General features: G+C 42.6%; 1 protein-coding gene across 4 annotated transcripts in view; it reads left to right on the top strand.

Annotated features, from left to right (window-relative positions):
* FRMPD4 (FERM and PDZ domain containing 4) overlaps positions 1–20,540 on the top strand; it is a 461,147-nt gene that overhangs the window by 202,839 nt on the left and 237,768 nt on the right. The window contains exon 1 of one of the 4 annotated variants that reach the window (XM_075265008.1): positions 9,274–10,141. The exons of the other annotated variants lie outside the window; for them this stretch is intronic. The gene's annotated coding sequence lies outside the window, so the exon portion shown is untranslated. Of the gene's footprint in view, positions 1–9,273; positions 10,142–20,540 lie in introns of those variants that run through there. 4 annotated transcript variants of the gene reach the window in all.

The raw sequence follows: 20,540 nt of genomic DNA, 5'->3' as shown, positions 1-20,540 counted from the left end.
GATCTACCCCTTTTTTTTAAAAAAAAAAAAAAAAAAAAAGGTGCAATGTATGATGCATGGTGACAGTTTGCATGGTCTATTATCTCTTTATTGCAGGATATGTCATCCTCTACTACCCCTCCTGGGGATGGTAGGAGGAAATCCTCTGCCAAGAGGAAACACCTTTCCTGTTTTAATTGCGACACACCGCTCCCTGATGGTAGGTAGCGGCTTAAGGGGTTGGTCCCTTTCATGTAGTGTGGTCCTATAACTTGCCTATTATTTTTAGGCTATGAATGGGCCCGTTGTCGCGGGTGTAGAGGTCCTCCACCTGAGGAGCCCTCTCCCAGAGATATGATGGCCTGGGTCAAGGAGATGGTGAGTTTGGGCATCGCTTGGGTAAATAGGTTTTCCCTTGCTTGTTTTCTCCTTTTGTTTTGCAGGACGATTCCCTCAAAGGAATTCATGCCACCTTGTCTCAGCTTACCAAAAGACCATGCCCTGAGCACCGTTCCTCCTCCCTGCCACCTTTGGAACTGTTGCGGGTGGCAGAGGATGATTCTTCTGAGGACGACTCAGTAATTTCCGGCAGACCTGTGTTCCACTATGAACAAACAGGCAGGCTGCTGAAGTCCATCCGGTCTACAGTGGGCCGAGATGTTGACGGGGAAGCCTCCACGTCTGCCTCTGGGGGACATATTGCCTTCCATGCGGACGCCACGCTGTCCGACCTTATGGCACAGCAGTGGAAACAGCCAGAGAAGGGACACACTCTCTCCAGGATTTTCAAGACCTTGTTTCCTGTTGACACTGCCCAGTGGGATTCCTGGGGGCCTCCCCCGAAGGTGGATTTGGCAGTTGCCAAGCTGTCCCGCAGAACCCTGGTGCCCCTAGAAGATGGTTCCAATCTTCAAGACCCTCTGGATCGCAGGGCGGACTCTGCTCTAAAGAAGATCTACTCCGCTTCCTCTACACAAGCCTCTGTGGCCATAGCCTCCTCCACGGTTGGCGACTTTCTGCGCAACCGTTTAGCCGCCTTGGAGCGGGATATAGATGCGGGCGTGGATAGAGACGAAATTCTGTCCTCTATGAAGAGAGTTCATAGGGCTGCAGATTATCTGGCGGAAGCTTCCCGCCATCAATTGAAGATCTCCGCCAAATCTATGGCGTTATCCACCGCTGCCCGTAGACCCCTGTGGCTAAAGCCTTGGCGTGCAGATTTTGCATCTAAGGCAGCTCTCTGCGCTCTCCCCTTTGAACCGGGAAGAGTGTTTGGCCAAAGTTTGGATGCCATTATGGAGGGTTTAGCTGAAGGTAGGGGAAGGTCCCTACCTCAAGCATCCAGGGGCAGACGTGCTCCCTCTAGAGGCAGAGGTTCTTCCTCTAATTATAGACGCCCGGCTCAGCAGCGGCGTTCTAGATACCGCCCTAGGGGTGCCAGATGTGGCGCTCCCAAGGAGGATGCCAAGAGGAAGCCTGAGTTTTGACGTGGGGCAGCTCCCTGTGCCCCCTCTTCCTGTGGGAGGACGTCTCGCCTCCTTTTTCAAAGCATGGTCCACCCACATTCAAGACCCTTGGGTGTTGAAGATTATACAGCACGGGTATCACATCGATTTTCACCTTCCTCCTCCAGATCGGTTCGTCATCACCCGAATCCTTCCACCTTCTCAGCAGTCCAGTCTGGAAGCCTCGGTCGCCGATTATGTTACCAAGGGCGCCCTGGAGAAGGTACCAACCTCAGATCACGGCCTGGGAGTTTACTCCCCCGTCTTTCTGGTCCCCAAAGCCACGGGGGCTGGAGAATGATAATAGACCTGAGGTACCTCAACCAGTTTATCAGGAAGAGGTCATTTTGTATGGAGACCGTGGATTCCGTAGCTGTTTTTCTTCAACCAGGAGAGGTGATGGTTACCCTCGACTTGAAGGACGCTTATCTACATGTCCCTATTGCTCCTTCCCACAGGAAGTTCCTCAGGATTACCGTTTCTATGGCAGGCCACAGGGAGCACTATCAGTTCACAGCTCTGCCTTTCGGCATCACATCCGCCCCACTGGTATTCACCAAGGTGATCGCTCCGGTCGCTGCGACCCTCAGACTTCAGGGTCTTTTCATCGTCCCTTATCTAGACGACTGGCTATTGAAAGCTCAGTCTCCTGCTGCCCTCCTCCAGCAGCTCAATCTTGCCATCAACTTCCTACAAGAATTAGGATGGATTATCAATTGGGAGAAGTCCGAAGTCGTTCCATCCACCCGAAGGAAATTCCTCGGTTTTTTAGTGGATTCAGAAGCGATGCAGATCTTCCTCTCCCGTCCAAGAAAGGAAAGGATCCAAGCCAGTGCACGATTCCTATTGCGCACTCGGCAGGTAACTATCCGCACCGCCATGAGAGTTCTGGGCCTAATGTCATCCTCGGCCAGGGCGGTCCCTTGGGCTTTATGGCATTTGCGTCCCCTACAGATGGAAGTGTTGAGAACCTGGAACAGGTCTCCACGGGGACTGCACAAGAAGATCTGCCTTTCTCCCGCTACCCGTCTTTCCCTCAGATGGTGGATACACCTGAAAGACGGAAGGTCCACGGTCCCGACAGTGTGGACCCTGTTGACAACAGATGCATCCCAGTGGGGATGGGGAGCCCATTGTCAAGACAAAACTGTACAAGGACGATGGAGATGTCCGGAGCTGGGGTCATCCAATCTCAAGGAACTCAGAGCAGTGTACCTGGCCCTAGTACACTTTGCCCCGGAATTGAAAGGCAAGTCAGTCAAGATCCGGTCAGACAATACGACGGTGGTTGTTTATATAAACAAACAAGGGGGCACCAGGTCACCAACCTTGCTGAGAGAGACGAATCTCATATTCACCTGGGCAGAGAAGAATTTGGTCCAGTTGTCCGCTGTTCACATAAAGGGCTCCCTGAACATAGTAGCGGATCAGCTGAGTCGGGGTATTACCGTATCAGGAGAATGGTCTCTCAATCCAGACGTATTTCAACAGATCGTCCAGAGATGGGGTCTCCCGGAGGTCGATCTTATGGCTACCCGACTCAACGCCAAGGTAGGGACCTTCTGCTCCCTGTACCAGGAGGACAATCCTTTGGCGGTGGATGCCCTGTCCATCCCTTGGAGGTTCAGGCTGTTTTACATTTTCCCTCCAATTCCAATCATACCGAAGGTATTGATAAAAATAAGACAGGACCAAGCCTTGGGAATAGCCATAATCCCGTTCTGGCCAAAAAGGGCTTGGTTTGCTCAGCTCATACAAATGAGTCAGGGCATATATTGGAGGCTTCCCCCACTCCCAGACCTGGTAACCCAAGGAGAGCTGAGATGCCAGGATCTGAGGAGACTCAACCTGACAGCCTGGAGGTTGACCAGTCCCTATTGAGAAATAGAGGACTGTCACAAGCCGTCTTGAAGACCCTATCCAGCGCCAGAGCAGATTCGACTAACAAGAACTACCGTCGAATAAGTAACATCTTTAATGCCTGGTGTCTACAGCATCAAGTGGACTCCACCGATCCCCCTACGGAGGCGATCCTGGACTTCCTTCAAGACGGACTAGACAGAGGTCTCGCTGTGGCCACACTCAAAGTACACGTTGCGGCCCTGTCCGCCTATCTGGGGAGGCGTTTGTCTCAAGATTCCTTAGTGAGCACCTTTATTAAAGGGGCAACTAGGCTGAGACCGGTGGTAAACACCCCTGTCCACCAATGGGACCTTATTCCGGTCCTAAACGCTTTATGTGTTCATCCATTTGAACCTTTGGAGGAAAGCTCCCTCAAGTCATTAACCGGCAAGATGGCGCTACTATTGGCAGTAACAACTGCCAAACGGGTTGGTGAACTACAAGCCTTGTCCGCTGAGGAGCCATATACCACCTTTTTCTCTGACCATGTGCAGCTTAGGTTCCTCCCGGGTTTTTGTCCCAAGGTTCCATCCGCTGTAAACAGAAACCAGATAATCTCCCTTCCGGTATTTTTTCCTTTCCCTTCTTCTGCTGAAGAAGAGAGATGGCATAAACTGGACGTGGTCAGATGCCTACAGATTTACTTACAGCGCACTCGCCCTTTTAGGCGAACTGAAAACTTGTTGGTCAGCTACACGGGGAGAAACAAGGGCGCCAAAGCCGCTAAAGCCACAATATCCCGGTGGGTGACCGAGACTATTAAAATCGCCTATACCACCCAAGGTTTGTCGGCTCCAGCATTTCTTCATGCCCACTCAACCAGGGCAGTGTCTACCTCTCAGGCAGAGAAGAGTGCCTTGCCGGTGGATCAAATCTGTGCAGCGGCCTCCTGGGCGTCGGAATCTACCTTCATCCGGCATTATCGCCTGAAGGACCAAGTGGCAGGTTCCACTGCTTTTGCCCATACCGTTTTAAGTTCGGTTATGAGTTAATCCCACCCATCCTGGGGACCTGCTTGCTATATCCCCACATTGTGCCGCTGTTGAGGACGACAGGGAACGAGTGATTATGAAGATAATCTTGTTTCCCTAAGTCCTAACAGCGGCACAAGATTTCCCACCCTGGGAATCATATCTTATGTCTAAAGGCTGTATATAAATATTATGGAGGTACTTTTGTATTTACACGCAGAGGGGAGGTTCTTGTGCCCTCTTATAGGGCCTGCCACGCATCTTATTGGCTAATTAAATATCCGCCTGTCCTACCAGCACACAGGGGCAGAAATACCCCACATTGTGCCGCTGTTAGGACTTAGGGAAACAAGATTATCTTCATAATCACTCGTTCTACTAGTTGGGAGGAGTGTCTCTGTAAAGTCTGACACTGTCCCACCAGTGCTACCAGTATTAGACTGGGAAGGGACATACAGAATATCTTTTTCTAAATGGCTGCGATATGTATATATTATGTTGAACATATATCTTATCGTATAAATAGTTGCATAGATAGAGGGTTGAAAAAGTACCTAAAGCCATGAAGTTCTTCCGTTCATACTTACAGGTCTTCGCATCGGTGTCAGTCGGGGGGAGGGGGGGCATGTCAAAAGTTCGCCACGGGGCCCCGCCATTCCTAGTTATGCCACTTACCCCAGTATACGATATACAGTAATGCCTCCTTTTATCATTAAACACAATATAATGACCCTCTTTTGCCTACTTATACAGTTTAATGCTGGTTAAGAGTCTCCCTATTCAGCCCTTTTTGCCCCCTCATAGTATAATGGCTCCTGGACCCATATGTCTTCAGGAGCCAGGCTATAGATTTCAGCATTAATAACCACTCATTGCTCCCTGAAATCCTTCCCCTTCTCTGAAGTTTGGTCTCAGCACAAATAATTCAGTGGGCTCCCATATGGTGCTGAGAAATGGCCTGGTATACAGAAGTAGCCAACTTGAATTGCACTTCTAAAGGATTATTCAAAAACGTCTAACCTAATGTCTGTCCTCAGCCAATAATAGCAACATATAGGGGCATTTCACAGAATCAGAAACATGCTGTTATGATCACACATAGACAAAATCAATGCAGAGATAATCATATTTTATGGATATGCAAATCAGCCTATAAGTGCAAAAGGGACAGGCCTCACTTGCATATAAACAGCCACAACTGCCTTATTCACAGTTCTCTGTAGGCACACCTGACAAACACGGCCTCCCCTCATACATGTGAAACTGATTTGCATATTTTTAAGAGATGAGTACACTGAAAAGCAAAAGGGTAACAATGTTTTGAACTTTTGACTTTCAGACTCCATATCTCACCATCCACTATAGCTTTGAATGTCAGATTACCATCATTTTATATACAATCATTTTGGCTATCTTATACATAAATTTGACTTGCAACTATTTAGCATACGATGAAATATGCAGATTCTTGTCATGCGAAAAGTCACTGGTTCAAATTGGGATCAGACATGAAGAAGATTTCCCAAGAAAAGTGGACTAGCATCATCCAGCAACTCAATAGTGGTCTTTTGTCAAGACAATTGGCAATCTGCATCATAATGAGTGCCATGACAGTTGAAAGAATACGAAATGGAATCCATCCATTCAAAAGCCAAGAGGTAGACGGCCAGGCAAAATATTGGCAGCATTGGAGGTGACTCGTATCCTCTGTAATAGTGAGATCACAGACATCCATGCAAGCATAGTGTTACACAAGTCTGGAATACTGGGCTGAAAAAAGGTGAAAAATCGCTGACTTCAATATAATAAGCGTAAGCGTGGGCTCGAGTTTATAAAAAAAAAGTATGAAAATTGGAGAGTAGAAGATTGGAAACAGGTGATTTGGAGTGATGAGACAAAAGTCAATAGACTGGGTTCTGATGGGAGCAAATGGTTCTTGAAGAAACAAGGGAAAATGTGGCAAAAGGATCAAGAGATTGAAGGGAATGTCAAGTTTGGTTTCACAGGTAAAGGTATTGGATGCTTTATCAGGATCAATGGTGCTAAACTACAAGACGAGTTACTTCGTACACTCGGGGACTTTTGATAGGAAAAGGACAACATAGTCCTTTTAGATGGTGGATTAGTGAAGAAATGGCCTAAGCCGATTGACTTCAATGGGTGCCGGCTTATGTGAGCTACACATTGAAATCAATGGGAGGCTTTATAACCCATTGATTTCAATGTGTATCGCGCGTAAGACCAGCACCCATTGAAGTCAATGGGCTCTGTTTTGAAGCGCCTCGTTCTGACACATGTATACATGTCTAAATGAGCGGCGCGTTACTCCGTGAGAATGGGGTCTTACAATGCATATGCAAGATGTCAAGAATATGCAAGTAGTTGCAAGTCACATTTATGTATGAGATTGTCTCACATTTGAAGCTGTAGTGGATGGTGGGATATGGATCCTGAAAGATAAAAGTTCAAAACATTGTTACCTTTTTTGCTCTTCAGTGCATCTCAGCCGTGTTTCATTGGGTTGCGGCCACATAGCTATTTTCTGCTTCTGTTAAAATCCCCTATGGCACTGTTTTTGGTTTGACAATTTTGACTTGACTGACTACCACCACTAAAATGGCTTCTAAATCATTTTTATGCTGTTGTAGGGCCAGTTAGTGGCCTTTTCAACACACTCTTTATGTGTCTTAGTGCAATCTTGTTGCTGAGAAAATCAGCCTCATGCTCATTTTAGTACACATGCAAGTTTGTTCTATTTGGTGCACACGGGGAATGGCCCACCCGCCAAAGCACCCATTTTCATCTGTGGTTGCCTCCCAGTGCCACCTCCTACCATAAAGATTTATACATCAGAAAAAGTGCGGTGGCCTCAATCATAAATGGACACTTCGGCAAACACAGCCACTACTGTAAAGCACTGACCAACTCATTTCCATGCAGATTAAAAGTTTTTCTCAGATTTTCTCAGCAAAAAGATTATTCTTCAGTAGATTAAAGATATGTTTATTATGGTGCTCCTACAACAGCATTTTAATGTTGGTAGACTGCTTTTCAAAGAAACCTAGATTAATAGTTTTATCCAGGATTAGAAAAAATGGCTGCTTTCTTTCAATAAGAGCTCTACCTCCTCCTCTCACGAAGTGACATCACGTCCATTGATGACATGGCCATGCAGCAGCTCGGTCAATTTCATTTGACTGGGACTGAGATGTACCATAGTCCTGTGACCAAAGGATGTCACAGTCTGAGAAGTGTAAATGGAGCTCTTACTGAAAGAAAGTAGCCATGTTTTCTAACCCTGGAGAACCCATTAAAGGCATAGGTATTGTGTATGGTTAAAATAAAACATAATTCACCTTAAAAGACCACCGCAGACAGACGAAGGGCACATTAACAAATCGTGCTCCAAAATGATTAAATAAAGAATACCAAGTACAGCAGTACTTAAATATACTTGTCAGAAAGCTGACAGCTCCTTTTTCATCAGCGTCTCTTGGGTATTCCTCACTGCTTACGTCTGTGATCGAGCTCACCGTGGAGAGGAAATGCACTTTACCTCTTTTTACATTTAACTGAACAAATTCTTTAAGTTAATTTGGAGATGCACTTTAGAGATTACAGAAGGAATTTTGTAAATTGTTTTTTTCTTACCATATCCTTATTAATATTGCTCCCTTTCGTCAGCATTCTTATAATAACATGCAGGTCCACAAGGAATACTAAATCCAAATGCTGACTTGGCAAAATCTAGGCTTTAATTCACAGCAGTGAGGTCTACACAGTAAAGCTTGAAAAAACTAACTATGATGTTAACTTAGTTACAACCCCAATTCCAAAAAAGTTGTCACTTTGTGTAAAATGTAAAGAAAACAAGAATGCAATGATTTAGAAATCTCATGTAACCGTTAGAGATGAGCGAACACTAAAATGTTCGGAGTTCGAAATCTGATTTGAACAGCCGCACACTGTTCGACTGTTCGAACGGGTTTCGAACCCCATTATAGTCTATGGGGGGAATGCTCGTTTCAGGGGTACTCAACATTCGATCAAATTCTACTTACCAAGTCCATGAGTGAGGGTCAGGCTGGATTCTTCTTCCTGCGCAGCGTCCCCGCATCCTCTTCCGGCCTTGAATTCACTCTGCTAGGCATTGGGCTTGGGCAGGCCGACTGCGCATGCCCGCACTACAAGTGGACATGCGCAGTCGGCTCTGCCCAGTCCCGATGCCTGACAGAGTGAATTCAGAGCCGTAAGAGGACGCGGGGAAGCGGCGCAGGGAGAAGACTTCTAAAGGTAGGAGAAGAACCAGTGTTGATTAGCAATGCATAGCATTCTGCCAATCAACGCTGGTTCTGCATCGAATCTTAACTTCGAACAGCTAGTAGTACTCGATCGAGTACGAGTATTTCGAATACCGTAGTATTCGATTGAACACCTACTCGATCGAGTACTACTCGCTCATCTCTAGTAACCATATTTAATTCACAACTCAGAAGTTGAAGGTTAGACAGTTTTTCATTTAATTTAAAAAAAGTTAATATAGAAAAAAGTTGATATAGAGTTATCAAAACTTTGGCAAAGTAAATGTTACTAATAAAAAAAAACATCTGAGGGTCAATTTCACATGGCTCTATAAAAAGAGCATGTTAAAGAGGCGTAGTCCTTCTTGCTAAAAGCAATACCTATTTTCAAAGTTTTTTCACGTGGTTCCCAATGGATCACATCGCCTGTTTTTGTCTATTAGTAGCACACTGGTACTTGGTTAAACAGAAACAACCTATAAAGCATAAACGTAAGGAATATCGTCCATTTCACATTAATATTGTGTCCGTAAAAGTTTGGATCAACACATATTAAAACATAGCAACCGGAGAGCAGTAGGCACAGGCTACTGAAACGCTTTAATGTCTCTTTCTTCTTTTTTAATGATCCAGCAGTCTCGTATATTGTAAAGAATGTGAGACCGAGTAATTGGGGAAGGTAATACCAGGCAGTGTAACTCTACAGCATGCCTGTAATGAGAGCTCATTGGGAATGCAGTCCTAGGCTGTTTCAGCATTAGGCATTCTCCTCATGTTTCACATAAATGCATCCTGTCCTCATGAGAGGATGGGCAGTGCATTTCCCTTCCTCATTCAAAGTGAATGTTAGCAAACGAAAAACATTTGCAAATACAGAGCAGACTTGGTATTTTCAAGCTCTTACAAAAGATCGAGTCCTTTGGATATTTTCTCACTGGTTATATGGAATGTAATCTCAATATATAGAGAGTTTTCCTCTTGCTAGAATTATGGACTGCAGTATTGCGTGAGCTACCTGATGGAGGACAGCAGCATAGGATACCACTCCGAGATGGAGCTTACATTCCTGGATTCAGAATCTTCACCTGTTGTCTCTTGCGTTGCTTATCTATAAGCACTGGAGATGGACAGCCAGTTTTTGTTGCAAACTGATATTTTCCCAGTTTTGCTTTGACACCTTCTATTGCTCAGCAGTAGCTCTTAATTTGAACCATTGTATTTCATAAACCAGTCTGAAAACAGAAGCTGTGACTTTGTCACAGTCCATGAACCATTTTATTTAGTATGAATGGGGAGAAGCAGCAGCAGCAGCATCAGAGAGGGGAGCCAGAGGAGATTCTTGAATGTGAACTTGACATGTTTATCCACAATGTATTCAAAGAGAGCTGCAGAGTTCAGACACAGCTATCCCTCTCCCTGTGAGCTGCAGGCGTCACTTTACCATTGTACTCTTGGGGGACTCGCTACAAAAAGCAAGGGAAAGGTAAGATTTACAATTATTCTCAAGCGCCTTCATTTCTGTAGTCAGAGAGTGTGACAATGTAGGTTTAAAAGGGATGAAAGAGGCAATTTGTCATTGTGACGGTAATAGCATTTACTCTTCGTAACCTATAGGTGAATAAACAATGTTATTATTGTCTCTAAGATAAAAGCGCTTGCACTACTAGGAAGTATTACTTCTTCCTGAATGTGTTAAGGTTGGTGCATGTTTTTATGCTATTTTCAATGCATACAGGTTTTTTTAATATCAGGATGTAGCAGAGTTAAGTTAGCCAGATGCAGCAGAGATGCAGAGTCTTGTTTGGCACACTTCTAACAATGTCTTATTTGTGGTTTTCTGTAGGACATCTTTAGTGTGGTCTTAAAAAAATATAATGGCGAACAAGTATATAGTGTTGGATGACCAAGCTCTGCCACATGCCATGTTTAATAGGATGTTACTGTCTCCTTATACAATGGCAATGCCTGTATTCTGTAGACATCCCTTGATGGAAGGTGCAAAACAAGCACAAGATGAATAGTCTGGGGTTATAGATCTCAGTATACAGTGATGAATTATTCCAATAGCTTCTCACTGGCTGCTTATATACTGCTAAACATTACCAGCTCAATATGTTCTTCTTAACAGACAAGTTCATGAGAGCAGTTCATAAAAAGTAGTAGTTCTCTTTCTGGAATGTGGTTGAATGGAAATATTATGTTTACCGTGATGAAATTCTGGCATAGAGCTGATGCAAGTGCTGTACGAGTCTAGATCAGCATCACATATGTGGGTATATCTGTACAAATGGCTGTTTAAGTTTAGAATATGTATAGAGTAAATGATGAATTATCTATATTACTATGTGTTACAATATGTATTGGAATAAATAACAGTCAATACTATTTATAATAGACAATATTGGTTTTTTGCTGTGTGTTACTTTTATGCTGTTGTGAATGAGGATAGAATTTGCTGAATCATAAGCCTCTTTCTTGGTACGACTTGTGGCAGCATACAGTATTTAACAATTTCATCTCTGAATTTCAGATGTGCAGCTTGAATGGCATGTGTACCGCTGAGAGCTATTGGCATGAATTGCTGGCTGCTTGTGAAACAACATCTCAAATAGACCACTTAGTTTTATTACTTTTATTGCAGGTGAACATTTCAGGGTTGTTTCATAGTGTTTTAACATAGTTTTCATCTTTACCTTCTCAATCAGTATGAAATAGTTATATTCCTATCTATACAGAGATAAAGAGCCAGAATATGGAACTTTATGGTAGATCGATATATTATGATACTAAGGCCACTGAAACACTGTAACAATTATGTGCCGGTTTGAACTCAGTTACATGATGCTTAGTAGAGGAGTTCATGACATATTATTTTCAATGGAAATATGGTGCCAATTCCTTATCTCATCTGGAAAATACTGTTTAGTACAGCATCATAAGTGAGGATAGAAAATACATTGTATATCTGATGCTACATGGCATTGAGATATAGATAGAGGTGGATAGATAGATAGATAGATAGATAGATAGATAGATAGATAGATAGATAGATAAATAGATAGATGACAGATAGCTAGATAGATGATAGATAGATAGATAGATAGATAGATAGATAGATAGAGTAGATAGATAGTTAGTTTAGTCTAAGGAGATCATATACCAGACTAAGCTCTCATATTCTTACTATTGCACCTGTCCCTGTCTCTCTATCTCTACCATGTCAATCGATGAATTTTCAACTTCTATTTAAATTAATGTGATGTAGATGTATTTATTATATCCTGCATTACAATGATACTTTTGAGGGACAAAATAAAACCTAAAAAATATAATCCAAGTGTGTATTGTAAAATATTTTAGAATATCATGTATTTCTCATTTTCAACTGTGTAAATTAAACTGTGACTTGTGTATTATTGTATCTATTGATAACATTGACATGTTTATTATTATATATTCATTATGTCATCCTGACCACTGATCAGTGCATCTAGTTATCGCTAGCTAAAAGCCGTTAAATATCTTAGGGAACAAGAACAGAATATAATTAAATTGTACAGATCATCAAATATTGTTAGACTAACAAATGATCAGCACCATATTAGATATGTGGTAGTTAGCCATAACTACAAGGCAAACAATCCTAGCTACTGTTCCCCGCACTGCATTTGGATAAATCCCTATATTTTTTTTTTTTGTAGATTTTGAGCCCCACATAGGACAATGTACATTTTTTTCCCCTATCAGTATGTCTTTTTGGAATATGAGATGGAAATCCATGCAAACATGGAGAGAACATACAAACTCCTTGCAGATGGTTTTTTGCCCTTGGCAAGATTTGAACACCAGGACCCCGCGCTGCAAGGCTTTAGTGCTAACCACTGAGACACCTTGTGGCCCTATGTAAAGCCCTGGATTAATTGAATATAGTTTGTGGCTGTATTTATTACTCTCAATGCAATAAGGTATGAGTTAAATGTTGAGTCCTCCTTTGAATGGTATCATAGCATCTAGCACTATTTCCTCTTGAGGTGCAGTATTCCATAATCTGACTACTTGAACTGTAAAGAATACTTTCCTATTGTATAATGATTAGAGATGAGCGAACGGCGTTCAATCGAATTGGTATTCGATTGAATATCTGGGTGTTTGAGGTATTCGATTCCAATCGAATATCTAGAGGCAAACGCACTAAAATTTTGTATCCCCTCCCACCTTCCCTCACGCTTTTTTTTCACCAATAACTGCGCAGGGGAGGTAGGACAGGAACTATGACGACGGAGGCATAAAAAAAAAATCGGAAAAAGTAATTGGCTGGCTAAATCAGGTAACCTCCACTTTATACGAATGGTGGATTTCAGATTCGGTTCATATGAGACTGTGAACTATGTGACTGTGAGACAGGGATAGATGTACTGGCAGGGTTAGCTAGGGATCAGTGGCGTAACTACCGTGGTAGCAGCAGTAGCAGCTGCCACAGGGCCCGGGCCATTAGGGGGCCCGGTGACAGCCGCTACCGCTGCATTTTTTTAAAAATAGGCTGTTATGGGCCCTATTCACTTGCCGATCCTGGCTGGGCCGGGATCGGCAAGTGACACCGCGGGCCCCACAGGGGCTATCATTATACTCGGGGGTCTTTGCAGATCGGGAGAGGTAAGGGAACATAAAAAACTGTTACCTCTCCGCGATCCTGCCAGGCCTCCGTCCTACTGTTGTCTGACGTCTCTGATGTCACATGAACCCGGCATGCTTCCCGGGTCATGTGAATTCCGACGTCATTAATGAAGGACGCGAGCGGTGGTCAGCACAGGAGGACAGCACAGCACAGGAGCCGGGGAACAGGTAAGAAGCAACAGTGGGGTTTTTTTTTTAATGTTTTTATTCCCCGGGTCTGAAAAGACCCCAGAGTATAATAATTGTTTATGGGTGTCCACAGAGGGACACTATTGGGGTTAATACTGTGTTCAGGGGCCACTATTGGGGTTAATACTGTGTGCAGGGGCCACTATTGGGGTTAATACTGTGTGCAGGGGCCACTATTGGGGTTAATACTGTGTGCAGGGGCCACTATTGGGGTTAATACTGTGTGCAGGGGCCAGTAAGGGACATAATAGAGTGCGGAGGAGGGGGTCGGTCGAGGTCTTCGGCGTCAGTTGGGATGGGGGGGGCAGCCCATGTCAAAAGTTCACCACGGGGCCCCACCATTCCTAGTTACGCCACTGCTAGGGATTACCTTTATTTAGGTGGGAATGTTACTCACCCAGCTCTTTGGGGCTCTATCTCGTGGAAGCCCATTATATGCTAGTTGGCATCCCTGTCAGCTTGTGTTATGCGGGAGCTGACTTTTTCTCATAGGAATGCATTGACCAGCATTGACTGGCCGAATTCCATACAGTGTACAGCATTTGGCCAATCAGCGCTGGTTCTGCCGGAGGAGGCGGAGTCTAAGATCGGTCCACAGCAGTCTCCATTGTGGTCCGATCTCAGGTATAGCAGAGTTGACACAGCACTGCTACATCTCAGGTATAGCATAGTTGACACAGTGATGCTACATCTCAGATGTAGCAGTGTTGAGCACACAGCACTGCTACATTTCAGGTGTATCAAAGTTCAGTGCATGGCGAGCTCTGCTGCATCTCAGGTGTAGCAGAGCTCAGCGCACGGCCAGCTCTGCTGCATCTCAGGTGTAGCATAGTTCAGCGCACGGCCAGCTCTGCTGTATCTCAGGTGTAGCAGAGTTCAGCGCACGGCCAGCTCTGCTGTATCTCAGGTGTAGCAGAGTTCAGCACATGGCCAGCTCTGCTGCATCTCAGGTGTAGCAGAGCTCAGCGCACGGCCAGCTCTGCTGCATCTCAGGTGTAGCATAGTTCAGCGCACGGCCAGCTCTGCTGCATCTCAGGTGTAGCATAGTTCAGCGCACGGCCAGCTCTGCTGTATCTCAGGTGTAGCAGAGTTCAGCACATGGCCAGCTCTGCTGCATCTCAGGTATAGCAGAGTTGAGCGCACAGCTCTGATACACCTCAGATGTAGCAGAGCTGTGTCAACTCTGCGATTCCTGAGATTGGACCACAATGGAGACTGCTGTGGATCGATCTTAGACTCCGCCTCCTCACAGTCGAGCCTCCGGCAGAACCAGGGTTGATTGGTTGATTTGCTGTACTCTGTATGGCATTTGGCCAATCAACGCTGGTCAATGCATTCCTATGGGAAAATGTCAGCTCCCGCATTATTAGCGGCGTAATACAGGGACTTGGACATGTTAGATGCCCCCAGGCATGCTTCCCCTGCTGTCCCAGTTGCTTTCCAGAGGTGTTGTCCTCATTTGCTGAGGTGTCATAGTGGACTTGGTGACTCTCCTTAGTCGAAGAGTGGTTTCCCCTGAAACAAAGCTTTTTTCCCCATAGACTATCATGGTGTTCAATATTCATTCGAATAGTCGAATATTGAGGGACTATAAGAAACGAATATCGAATATTTCACTGTTCGCTCATCTCTAATAATGATATTTGAATTGCCTTATTTGCACATGTACACAATTCCCCTGGTCTCTTCTACAGTATATACATTTATTGTGTGCCAGTTCATTGTACTTTATATTTGTATATTTATTTATATTAATAAAATAAGGGTTTTGTTTTTCAAGTTGAACAACCTAAAATTTTCCAGTTTTATTGTCAGTGCCCATTATCCTACTATATTTATTACTCAACTTGATTTCTATGTACCTGCAGCTTTACTATCCCAATATAAAGGAGATATTGTTCCGTTTTCATCACCTGATCATTTACATACCCTGAACACTTGTCTGTCTTAGCAGCTGCTACTTTACATTGAGTGTTTAGTTTTCTGATAACCCAAGTCCATCTCCTCTGTTATTCTCAGCCCTCAATAGATCATAAATATATTGAGGCATTGTAAAACTTAAGCAATGAATAACAGCTATTGCTGAAACAGGAATAATCCTACAATTAAGAAATAATGTGTAAAGATGAAAATGTATTGTTAGATGGGTTGACAACTTTCAGATCAATATTGAAAGACAAATGTTATTATTTGTATAATAAAAAGTTGTACAATTTTACAATATACTTTCTGTATCAATTCTTCACTGTTTTCTAGATCTCTGCTTACTGTCATTTATTCTGCTTACTTCTAGTGGATAAAAAAATGAGTCCATGGTCATGTGATATACAGTCCATAGTCATTTGATATATGGTCCATAGTCATGTGATATACAGCCCATGGTCATGTGATGTACAGTCCATGGTCATGTGATATATGGTCCATGATCATGTGATGAACATACGAGCACACAGCTCTTTATAGTTACAGTACATTGATCTGACATCTGCCTGGTAATGAGCTGTGCATCTGTGTGTATATTACATGACCATGGACCGTATAGCACATGACCATGGACCGTATATCACATAACCATGGACCGTATATCACATGACCATGGACTGTATATCATATGATCATGGACTGTATATGACATGACCATGGACTGCATATCACATGAGCATGGATTGATTATTACCAACTGGGAGTAAGCAAAATGAATTAAAGTAAGCAGAGATCTAGAAAACGGTGAATAATTGATACAGAAAGTATATTGCAAAATTGAATAACTTTTTATTTTACAAACAATAACATTTGTCTCTCAATATTGGTCCAACCCCTTTAAAGAAACTTATAGTAATACAAATATGTATCAAGACTGCTTGATCATACCTCTAGTCCAGTGTTATTGCCAGTAGAGGAAGCCAAGGCTTCTGGTACCAAAGAAGGGAAACCTTTGTATATGGTACACTATAGTCTGACTGATATTATCAATTTCTAAATCACATAATAACAATAAATATAATTCTATTAAATATCATATTCTTACTTTAAGCTTAGTTTGGTGGAATGATATTAGTCATATGTTGTTTTTTTCGGAAGCAGTGTTAGAGTTGATATAAATACAGTTATATAGTTATCAAAAGCATTCCTGTCATAGCAAGCTCTCAGAATGTGATAGAGTATTTTTAGACTGAGTCAATATTGTATTGGACAGGAGCAAAGGCTTCTACTTAGTCAAGGCATACTTAATCACAGACAGTACAATGCAATCCATGATAATCTACAGCACAGTTGCTGTACACATAAACTTTCCTACAATCCATAAATCTAATGTTCCTCTGGGTTACAAGCGTACAAAGAAGAAATATTGTTCAGTTTAATCCAGATCTGTCACGACTACTTTGGCACATTCAGAGAGACTTTGTGTGGAGGGAAGGTAGATGGGGACAAAAAGTTGTAATACCCAGTGTGAAGACTGCTTACGATCTCTGGAAAAACTAGAGGATTTTTATTACTATTTTTATTATTTATTTTGTAGGGGTGTCACTTTATCTTGTTCTAGTCTGAATACAGTCAAATGGCAACAAACTCTACTAACGTAAAAGCATTAATAATTCATTTTTTAAGAAAGTAGGACTTCACTGTTCTAGAGGTCAAGCTAGGAGAAAGTAAGACTGTTCTTGGTATATGAAGAAATTTGTGATCTATAGTCGTCAAGACTTCCTTTCTAGATTAGACACAGTTTTTCTTGTACATCTAAGCTTTAATGCTTTTGCTAAAATAGCACAAAAGGTCCAACCTAAAAAGCAGACAACCTTGGGAAGTAACCTACTGTCTATTTTGAAGTAATTGAAACTTTAAAGATTTTTCATGAGTCTTGTAGACCTATTGTGTGATATTACTTGGAGCTGTAGTAGCATCAATCATAGTTAAATCACCCGTAGCAAAAAAAAAAAAAAAAATTCTAAGAATTCTTCTTACCACTGTTCAGTAGTTGCTTACTTACATCTCATTAAAAGAGTTGTCCAGAATTACAAAAATTTGGCAAAGAGTGGGTTAAAGGGGTTGCCCCATCTCAAGGATCCTTATCTATACTGGTATTTTATGTAAATAGAAGACTTTTCCTAAATATATTGCTTTAGAAATTCTGCTTTGTTTGCCTGCTATGTGACCTTATTCCTCCTATTGTTTATACAGCGTTGCTATAACCACGGACCTATAGGACAAGTGACATCACTCACTCATTGCTCTTGCTAGCAGGACAATTGCTCAGCTAATTGCAGTTTGCTGATAAAGCTAAGTCAGTAGAGATGAGCCAACAGTAAAATATTCGATATTCGTTTTGAATAGCCCCTCAATATTCGACTATTCGAACTAATATCGAACCCCATTATAGTCTATGGGGAAAAATGCTCGTTTCAGGGGATCCCACTCTTTGACTCAGGGGAGTCACCAAGTCCACTATGACACTATGACACCCCAGGAAATGCCAACACCCTGGAATGCAACTGGGACAGCAGGGGAAGCATGTCTGGGGGCATCTAACATGCCCAAGTCACTGTACTACGTCAGGATCCCTGTCAGCTTGCGACATGCGGAAACTGACTTTTTCCCATAGGAATGCATTGACCAGTGTTGATTGGCCGAATGCCATACAGAGTACAGCATTCGGCCAATTAACGCTGGTTCTGCCGGAGGCTCGTCTGCCTCCTCTGGAAGAACCAGCATTGATTGGCTGAATGCTGTACTCTGTATGGCATTTTGCCAATCAACACTGGTCAATACATTCCTATGCTGAGATGTAGCAGTGCTGGCCGTGCGCTCAGCTCGCCTACACCGGAGATGCAGCCGAGCTGAGCGCACGGCCAGCACTGCTACACCAGAGATGTGAACCCTGCTGCACACTCAGCTCTGCTGCATCAGAGATGCGCTGAACCCTGCTGCACACTCAGCTCTGCTGCATCAGAGATGTAGCAGAGCTGAGTGTGCGCTGAACCCTGCTGCACACTCAGCTCTGCTATATCTCTGAACAGATCTATTCTAATTTTTAATTATATATTTTTTATGTATAATAAAAATTCATTTTAAAAAGACTAAATTAATACTTAATTTTTGTTAGGGTTGCATTAATATGACAAGTGAAGGTTGCCTGTGTCTTGTAAAAAAAAAAAAAAAAAAAAAGTACTTTTTCTCTCCATAAGGCATACATTAGTGAAAAATACTTTAGATTGGAGCCAGTGATGGTTTCAACCAATCACTGTTATCAATAGTGATTTCAGTAAGTACACGACCACTTCAGCAAGTGATTGACCAGAATGATGCTCCAACCAATGTGAATGGAGACCAGTAGGGAACTGTCAAGTAGCCAGCAGTGGAGCAACTGATAACTAGAAGGTGAATATGGGATTTGTTCACTAATTTAATGAAGTAATTTATTATACAGATAATAGTACATTCCTTTATGAAGCCTAGATAACACTTTTAAGATTTCAGTTACATTTATTTCTTCCTAAAATATATATTATAATAATATAATATATAATATGATTAATATGTTAAAAATAAGTATACTTTAAAAACCTATGTAACTTTATTCCAATAGATAAAAACAGATGAAAAAAACCTTAAGTAACACTTACCACTTTAACTACATTGTACTATATGTACTGAGAGATAAAGGTTATTGTTTGTATAATAAAAGTTATACAATTTTACTTCTAGAGCATACAAATCAGTCCATGGTCATGTGATATACTGCCCACGGTCATGCAATGGACACCCAAGTGTGTTGATATGAATTACATCCATGCATTTCACCCTTTCATTATTGGTAGCTTTGTCCAGTAATCCCAATCTGGCCACTAGTCCGGAGTTTCCTATGTTAAAAGGAAGTTATTGTCCCTTGTATGACGGACATCCTGTGAACTACACATTGTATAATCATCTGGCAAATATCGCTTAACAGCTGTTGTTCAGGGGCATAATTTGAGGGAAAGCAGAGGGTGCCGTGGCATCAGGGCCCAGGAGCCTTAGGGGGCCCATAAACACTGGCATCAGTATATATAGCTCAGCATTGAGACCACCATCGATCCTGGTCAAGTTTCCAATGCCTTTGGCTGTGACACAACCCCATATCATCAGGCTTCCTTCACCAAATTTAACAATTTCTTCAATTTCTCGATCCATTAGCCCCCCTCTTCTCTAGTCTCTTCCTGACCCATTTGCACTCATCAGAGCACAGTGTATTGACTTTCATCTCATCGCTCCAAATCACCTATTTCCAATCTTCTACTGTCCACTTTTCATACTTTTTTGAAATCTTCTTATTACAATATTGGTGTTGAGGGTTCTTCAATTTTATTTTGGGCTATTATTACAGACTTTTGTAATGCTCGCCACACAGTGTTTGATTGGATGTCTGTAATCTCGCTATTACAAAGCGTACGATTACCGTGTTTGTTGTGCCAGAACTGATAGACCTTGTGATGAACCAACTTGTTGACTCTGATATTTAGCCTGGACATCCACTTCTTGGTTTTTGAATGGATGGACAAACTTCATTTCATATTCTTCCAATTGTCATGGCACTGACATGATGCAGTTTGGCAATTTTCTTGGCGGAGACTGCTATCGATGATGCTGTTTCTCCTTTCTTGGGAAATCTTCTTCATGGCTGATCATCAATTAGAAGCAATGATCTTTTGCTTTGGAAGCCACCTAGTAACACACTGAACTATTAGGGAATGTGTGAAACAGGTTATAATTTTTAGCACACAAGAAGAAAAAGATTTTTCCACCACTAGGAACAAAACAGCAGCAATGCAGCCACATGACAAGAATCTGCATAACTAATCATATTCTAAAAAGTTGCAAGTTATATTTATGTATGAGATAGCCAAGATGATTGTCTATAAAATGATGGTAGTCTCACGTTCAAAGCTGAAGTGGATGGTGAGATATGAGGCCTGAAAGTCAAAAGTCCTAAACATTGTTACCCTTTTGCTCATCAGTATAATAGTATAGCAACTCAAAGAGCT

This window comes from Leptodactylus fuscus, chromosome 2 (genome assembly GCF_031893055.1).
Source record: "Leptodactylus fuscus isolate aLepFus1 chromosome 2, aLepFus1.hap2, whole genome shotgun sequence".
Taxonomy (NCBI): Eukaryota; Metazoa; Chordata; class Amphibia; order Anura; family Leptodactylidae; genus Leptodactylus; species Leptodactylus fuscus.
This window is presented reverse-complemented; position numbering and strand designations above follow the sequence as displayed.